The sequence below is a fragment of the Melopsittacus undulatus genome, chromosome 5 (genome assembly GCF_012275295.1).
Source record: "Melopsittacus undulatus isolate bMelUnd1 chromosome 5, bMelUnd1.mat.Z, whole genome shotgun sequence".
Classification (NCBI taxonomy): Eukaryota; Metazoa; Chordata; class Aves; order Psittaciformes; family Psittaculidae; genus Melopsittacus; species Melopsittacus undulatus.
Window position 1 is genome coordinate 74,400,808 of NC_047531.1, and position 8,985 is coordinate 74,409,792.

Below are 8,985 nucleotides of genomic sequence, written 5' to 3' on the forward strand. Positions count from 1 at the left end.
TGCCCATCTGAAATGAAGGAAACACCTGTATATACCAGCTTATTTAGACTGAGTTGCTGCATATAGAGAGATTGATACATATACAGGCAGACACAACCAATACATGGTGTTTGGCTATTTTTGTGAGTAGTGAACAGTAATAATTTTCAAGAGTATAGAATTGAACAACTTCACTGAAGTTTGTGATACTGTAAGGGTCAATTCAAAGGCAGAATTAAGCCCTAAAATGATCAGTGAAATGCTTATGGATGTTCTAGTTGACAGGGTGATTAACTAGTTCTACTCAAAAGTCACTGGAGGAATTTGCATCTCATTGTGAGAGCTCACATTTACAAAAATCCAAAATAGTCTTTTTTGTTTTCTTAGCATTCATTAGCCAAGCATTTGAAAGTGCTGGATTGGGTTGCACAAGAAAAGGTAAAACCTTCTACTGGGAGAATGTCACTGCCTTGGGAGGAGGTGCCTTGTGAGTTCCTTGTGATAGTCTAACATGTACTTAAGGAAATGTAGAATTTGCTACAGCACAATGTTATTTCTATCAGGAATCTTTCCCTCCACCCCCACTGTGATTTATAACTATGACTTTGAAAATGAACTATTGACCTAACTCCAATGGCAGCAACATAGAGAAGTCCCTGATTGAAGAAGGGGCTTTTGGTAGCTTAGCACACAAAGACAATGTTATTGATCATCCCTGTTTAATTTATACATGTTTTTCAGTACATAGTATAGACATTTCAATCTCTTTTCAGGTCTTGAGAATTTTTGCTTTCCACTGTGATTCTGTATGCTTGTCTTCCCGAAATGCACATTGTCTAACAAGTGCACATACATTTTCTAGGGATGAAGGAGAATGAAGTGACAGGTATGAGGGTATGATCATTTACAGATGGATTAAGCAGTCTTATAAGAAAAATCTTATCTGCTTTAGGCCCATCAAATAGCAGTTCCCCTTGTCTCTTTCCAGTGCATTTATGACTAGTATTTATGATTCTACAGCCTTAAGAAATTCTTGTAAAATGGCCAATACATACATGGTGCTAAAGGTGACAGGCTGTGTCACTGAATTACTTTTTAAGATGCTGTGTGTAAGAACACACATCCTGAATCAGGTCCCACTGATGCCTTCATACCCAACAGCCACCTGCACCAAGGTTATCTCTGCTTTATACTGATGCAAATGAAATTAGAACTTACACTCTGCATTTCAAAAGCTGTGCAGGTCATTATGAGGTTTGTCAATAATTTATTTTGATACAAACAGAATGCGAAGAGGCATGTAAGTCTCATATACTTGCAAGTGAAAAGCTCCCTTACTGAAGTCCTGGGAAGGGGCTATTTGAGAGAGGAGGAGGAGGAGGTATAAGACAGTTTGGGGCTCTTGGCTGCTGTAATGTGAATGTGCCCTCTGGGAACCTGAGGAAAAGAAGGTAACCAAGAATTGTCTTGAATAAATTGCACTTGAGTATAACTACAGATTTTGTTTTGTGTGTGTCTATGGTGAACTAAGCTATTTTCTGTTACCAGAGGCCTTCCCCATGTTGTCAGTTTTCAGGGTTCCTCCAGTCTGCCTGACTATATTGTGTTATATTAATCATATTTTTTTTGTTCCTTCACTGTGCCCACTCCTGCCCAGAGAGGTGGTTGTATGCTCCATCCCTCAAGATGTTCAAGACCAAGCTGGATGTGGTTCTGAGCAACCTGATCTAGTCAAAGATGTCCCTGCTCATTGCAGGGGGGTTGGATTAGGTGACCTTTGAAGGTCCCTTCCAACCCAAACTATTCTATGATTTTATGATTCTATGATTCTATATTCTTTTGCACTGTGTTACAGCTGTCTTATACAGCCAACATACAGCTCATCAGCCCAGGCTCCTGGTAAAATGCTCTTTGAAGACTGCTGCCCATTCTTCTGCCTCTTCCTTCAGTCCCCGTTCCTGAAGTTTTCTGATATAACAGGTGCTTCCAGGACACCCAAGTGAGAGTCAGTTGATCACCATCTGGAAGGCAATAAGAAGCTCACTCTAGAAAATTAATATGAATCAGAACATGAATCCCACTCCTGCTCTGCAGCAGGATAGAAATGTACAGCTGTTACTGCATCTCATCTCAGAGAGGAAACAGAAACTTGACATTCAGGTCCTTGCGGGCAATCAGCCAGGCCTTTAGTGGTTGGGACCACTGTGCATAAGAGATATCAGAGTGGTATATTTCCTTTTGTTATTTCTGGGAACTGGATTAAGTATGAGGACTACTGCAACACTTCATCTCAATCCCCCTGCCCTCCTACCTGAGTTGGAGAAGGAGCTGTAGTCTTACAGAGATGTAACCAACAGATAAAGCACATCCTGACCTGCACTGCATCCCTCTGATTCTAGTGACTGTGAGTTGCAGAACATGTGATGACACTCCACAGCAGACAAATAAAAGTTCACTAAAAAGAAATAGCCCTAAACAATAATTCCTTGTTGCCTCATCTTTCAAAACAGGGAGGTGCTGCTTAGTACTAATGTATTAGCGAAATTCTTAGTAGAAGCTGCAATAGCCTAGGTCTTGCACATATTTTATTATTAAAAACATGACTATAAAAAACCAGGAAGACAGTCAGTAGCTGTCTTAGCAGTGAATAAATTTCTCATTAGAAGTTACACCTTCAAATGGAGGCATGTGGTTTAACAGTTCAAGTAAGAAATCACAGCATGCTATAGCTGCAGGAGTTTTCCAGCTGCTTCTACAGGGCACAGGTAGATTCATTCTGGAGTGAATCTGTGTTGGCTTCTGTGACATGTTTTCCACTCTCTGTGCCTGGGCTGTTCAGCCATTAGACCATGAGAAAGCAGTAGTAAGATAACAAAGCCCATACTCCAGTTAGGCCGCTCAACCTGTTCCGGTTTTCCTTAGTACAGAATTTTGGTCAATATATGCAGTTGAAAAATGAAATCCCCTGATAGCTCTCGAAAAGGAACTGACTTTATTAGGAGGTGCCTATGCTGTGTAAACTTTTTACTTCCAGCTGCATAACAGGTAAGGAAACAGAGAAAGGGTGAAGCTTACTAAACAAATAAAACCTCTGTGTGTGTCAGAGAATCAAAAGAAAGACAGCATAAAGATAAAAACAAAATACTCTGTCTTTGTGATTTCACTCTTTCGATATGCTACAAAACTTTTCAATGATTTTCATATCTGTGTGTTGCTTGTCTCTTGCAGTTTTATGTTAAAAGAAGGGAAGAAAGAAGAGAAATGTGCTGCTTATAAATTGACACAAGTGTATGCTGGTAATTGCTATTCCCTGTACAAGTGGATTTGCAAGAAGAGTGCAGTCCTTCTGGGTATCAAAGATACTGGAAAGTGAAAATGAATAGGGTTTCTGAAGGGTCTTTGAAGGTTTACACCACTTCACAGTGGACAGGATATCTGATGTCAGATGAAGGGGAAATTGTAGACCTGAATTGTGATGAATCAATGCATTGTGATTCTATTTGTGATTAAAATCCAGAAAGATTTCAGGCTTCTGTCTCTCTTCAGGATGAAAGTATATAATCTACATGTCTTTGTGCAAGTTGATGCATTGCCCTTAGAGCTATTAAAATAAGCAGCTTATTAATTTTAAGCACATTATAGAGTCAGAGGTTTGTATAACATCTGTTTTCTAGCTAGCCTAAAGTGGACTTTAGCCTTATACTCCTCTGTGGAAGGGTCACTATATTGATCAAACCATTAGTTGCTACCCTTTAAGTCAACATCATCACAAGAAGATGCTTTGGCAAGATCTGTATCCATGGCTTGCTTTGCACATACTGTTGCTTTACAGTGGCACTTCTAGAGTTTTCTTTTTTCAGTGCTTTAACTCAGCAGGCTCCTATTTCAGCTTTTAATTTCTCCCCTTTGTTTCTGAAATCTCAATGTCATGGTCAATATCTTGATATAGTCTATGTATCTAGATATATACATCACTGTGTGTCTAGACTTCTAGCTCTAGAAGCCATACAGTCAGACAGTAAACTGTTAGCTTGTTCTGTTACTTTCCCTGCCATGTTTTACATGGTGTTTTTGCAGGGACCTAAACTTGCAGAGAAAACAAACCAAGACCCAGGCTTTACTACTGAAAATTCTTCAGGGGCTGAGTTCAGCCTTTTCTCCATGTTCTGTATCACCCCACGTTGTACACTGTAGTTCTGCTGACTTTGATTTCCTGTGACAGAACTGTGCCACTACCTCACATTGGATGTGGTAAGGTCGTATAATACATTCTTCTTCTTCAAGGCATTTTGATCACCATTTATATTCTGGGGTTTAAGATGTTTCCTTCCATTGGAAAAAATATATGCACTTAAAATTTATACAGCATATTATGAAAAATATAAAAGGCATGGACTTCTTAATGGATTCCTAGTTAGTCCTGGCAAAAAAAAAAAAGTTATGTAAAGACTGAAGCACAGTGTCTAGTTCCCACAGAATCACTCAGATGAAAGTGGAGAACAAATCCCTTAGCTTCATGCGAGTGGATCCCAGGACGAACAAGTGCTGGTGCTCTACAGAGCTGTAAGTGAAAGAATTACCTTTCGAATCTTGAAATTATGTGGCCCAGAAAAATTCGTTCATGGTTGTGTTTCTGCATCCTAGGGAACAATGTAAAGTTGTCGCACACTTGTAGTTGTAAAGAAATAACGCTAGAGAGCACTGCAAGTTTTGTGGAAGGAAGTGCTCGCTGTGGTCTCATTTGTTATGAGAAGTGAGCTGAAGAAAACATAGTAAGAGCTGGAGAGCACCAAAAGGGAGCTCCCAGTCTGATGTTGGCTATATGCCTCCATGCTACTTTAAATTACCAGAGGGGACAAAAATCATTACAGAATCCTAAACCCATCAAATAAATGGAACCTCTGGAAGCCCTCTTTTTTTTTTTAAAAATTTTTTTTAATTTTTTTTTTTTTTTTGCTGGTGCAGCCCTGCCTCTGTGTGCTTATTTTTCTTTGCCATATGGGCACGCAGCCTGTTCACTGCACAGCATGTTTTATTGCATGGAATGTAGTGCTGCTTTTCCATGTTTGGGTATCTAGCCACTTTTCTGTGGACTGGTATTTTAGGCTTAACACTATGTTATATATGTATTATATATATATGTCTATATACTTTTATACTGTGCAAGTATATGATGCATCATATGATGGCCTACTAAAAGGGTGCTGTGCTAAGTGACAGGAATGCTGAGCAATCTTCCAGCCTCTGCCACTGGCCTGCTGAGTGATCTGGGGCAAGTCCTTTTACTTTTGCCATTCCAGCTGTGTCCTGGCAAGAGTGACATGCCCTTCTTTGCTAACTGCTCTCACACCCACAGGTTAAAATGCTGCTCAAGAGATAACACTTTATAATACATGAGGGTAAGACACAGGGTAGAACTGAAGGAAAGCAATCTATGCCTGTGTGGCAGAATAGAGGACATCATGGAAGGCCTAACAAGCAGACTTCATGCACTAAGTCCATATTGTGCAGTGCTGCACTTTGCTGTAGGAGCACATCCAGCACCATGCATTACAGTCTGTTGGTATTGAACCAGAATGTGCTCACTCAACCATGGGCTGTGGTCATGCCAGGGTGATCTACAACTGTACCAGCACCTCTGCTATGTCTCACCTTGCAAAGGCATCCTCTATTGTCCAAAGCACTAAATGCTGTTGTGCAGATGTATGATCTGCAGAGAGATATACCACTTTTTCCCCACCAGTCATTCTCCAAGTCACACATACAGGGTTCCAGAAGACTTTATAACATACCATTCCAGAATATACCTTACAACATCACCAAGAATATGCTACCTATGGAATTAGTTCCAGCAGTCTCACTGCTTCAGTCCTTTGAGGAAAACTAAGTATGAGAGAGTGAAAGAAAGGAGAGAAGGCAATCTGGCAGTGTGCTGGAAGGAGTGCTAACTAGCCCCTTCCTGACATGCTGTCACCAAACTGCTTAGGACACTGAAACATACTCACCCCAATACCGCTTAGCATTGAAAAATGCATCCAAGGGAATCCATAGCACTCAGAAAAACAATCTACACAGCAACATCTTTGAGTATTAACCTGAAGTGCAAAAAAGAGTTGACATGCCCTAAAACTACCCAAAACACTTCATAGGGATGAAACCCATTTCACAGTGTTCAAACCTTGTTTGCTTCCTACCTACTCCAAGACCTACATGCCGAACATGAAGCTACTGGCATGGAAATTCATGAGTTTGCTGTTTAGACAACATCTTTTTTGCTGCAGTGTGGGATAACAATGCATGGTCTTTCATTTATGGCAGGAAGTGTGTCTGGCTGTAGCCTTAGCTCTGATCATGTCCGTCTTCTGGGTGCCTCATTGTACACACAGGCTTTTCTGTGTCACAGGGTTTAGAACTGAAATCCATTGTGGAGATCAGCTCATGGCATTCACTCAATTTAGCTTGGAAGGTGGTGTTGCAGCTCAGCCTTCGAGAAGTGGAAAGGTCCATTTTGTTGTCAGAGCAGCAGTTCAAGTTCTTAAAAATGTGCACCCTGAGGCTGCTGGAGCCCTGCGCTGAGCTGCCTATTCTGTGGTCGAAGATGCTAAATTCTGCTTTGCAGCCCACATCGCTATTTCCAATCTGCTTTTGCCCTTGCATGCAATGAAGATCACACTTTCACACCCACAGAAGGGGTGTCATCTTCAGCTGTTATCACATTTACTCTGTGCAAAATTGGAACAGGTAACAGTGCTAACACCAGAACATTACTAAGCAATGTTAACATGATAGTTACAAGTGGAGAGTCTATGTGCAATCAGGAGCACGTGTAAAGATTGGGAAGAATGTGAGCTTGCATTCACTTGCCTACCACAACAGAGCCAGTGTAACTCCAGACTGCCAAACTCTAAAAGATGTACAGAGGACTCCTACACAACAATCCCATCATCTTTCTTTGCGGATGCTGCAAGAAAGTCTGAACTGTTTCTCCATGCTCCTGCAAACAGTCTAAAAGCTCAAGGCTATAAAATCACTCTCCCCTTCCCTGACATGTGGCTGACATACACAGCAATCCCCACTGTTTTACTGGCCTTACCAGCATTCGTGTACTCTAAGCTTAGCATATTAATCAGGTGCCTGGAACAAAAGAAGAAGTTGAGGCAAGGCTCTACCTGGTGGAGGCTCTATCTGGTGAAATGAGAAGACACAAGGTGATGGTGGATCCTTGGATGAGTTAAGCCACGTGGATGCCCAACTCAGATTGCAGCTTGTAAAGAAGCATTTTGATATTTAGATGATGTTTTTCCACAGGAATAACAAGCCAAAAGACTATGACAAGATGACAGAGGGTAATGACAAGGAAGAGGCTGTGCTTCTAAAGCTTTTATTCTGCAAAATACAACAAGTAGACAGCAGTGCATTGTCACAAGCAAAACGTGTGTTCAGAGGCTGGAGATGTTCATGTGAAAAAAGTGCACCTGTGATACCGTCTAAACAAACCAGAACAACTCAGTTTAGATGAATTTACAAGAAATGCCGATTTATTTTAAGATGTAATGGCACATAATGAAAGTGTCTTGCTTTATAAAATCTAACGGTTGCTGTTAGCTTGTCTGCAGTATTCTGTTAGAGAGAAGAAGCTTACAAAGAAACCAGACGCAGTCTTTCTGCAGAGGTGCACAGCAAAAGAACAAGAAGCAAGGGATAAGCAGCCCAGAGACTGTGACCAGGCAGAAGAAAAAAACACCTGCAACATGTGCCCAGCGGGGCCATAGGATCTGTGTCCACAGGGATTTCTAAAACCTGCCTGGACAAAACCATGAGCAACTTGATGTATCTGTAGAATCAGCCCTGCTTTGAGCAGCGGTTGAACTAAAGGTCTCCAGATGTCCCTCCCTCCCTCCCTCCCCAGATGACTCCATGAACCTGCGATATGCATGCTGGCAACACTGCTTAGCCTTGGATACCTGACTTGCTCATCCCTCATGGGCAGGGAAAAGGGGGCTTTCAATTGCCTTTATGAGCAGTGGGTCATTTTGCTAACAAATATCTCCTAGTTCTACTGTGGTCTTTTCCTACAACAGCCTGGATTTTTTCTTCTTAAAGTACTATTGGCACTGAGAGATCAGTGGGTCAGATTTGGTGACCCACATCTGGGTATTCAGCAATAAAGCTAGAATTTAAATGGAAAGCAAAGAAAATAATGAAAATACTTACAGAGCTAAAATAAAAAGAAAAAACTTATCAAATGACAATTCTGTAGCAGTGCAATATCCATTTTAAAAGGAAAAAAATCATAGTTTTACAGTATGATATAAAGAATTCAAGAAAAATGCCTTGCAAAGGCTTCTAATCACCTATTCCTTACAGAAATTGAAATTATCCTGCCTTTTCATGATCAATCCTAACAATGAGCACATCATGTAGACTTAAAATCTAAACTGAGAAACTCTCATGGCTTTTGTAAGTTCTCTCTGAAAAATAACTGTGTGCATTTGTCATTTTCTTTAGGCAAGTGAGAATCTGTGAGGTCACAAATGATATAATTGCCTTGTCTGCACTGCACTTAACTGAGATTGCTCTTTTGTCTGAAAATGCATTTTTCAGGGGAGAGAGGAGAGGAGAGACATCTTCCCTCAAAACAGGGACACTATTTTTTTCCACTAGTTCAGAAAGACCCATGCTTACACCAACTATACATGATTACATCTTGATGATTTTGAATAATTTAGGAGAGTCTGATGTGAGAAAAGACTGCTTAGGTGTATATGCAGTGACAGAGAGAATGAGAGTTCAAGCAACCTGTTCGGCCATCTAGCTCTTGGACTAAAATTAGAGAAAAAAAAACAAACAAGAAAATTTAAAAAGGAAAGTGGGTTTTGTTTTGGGTTTGGGTGGTTTGGGTGTATTTTTTGGTTTTGTTTGGTTTTGTCTGTTTTGTGTGTGTGTGTGTTTGTTTTTCCATTTCAGAGCCTAAATATCCTGCTGTAAAGGATGGTGAGAAGTTCA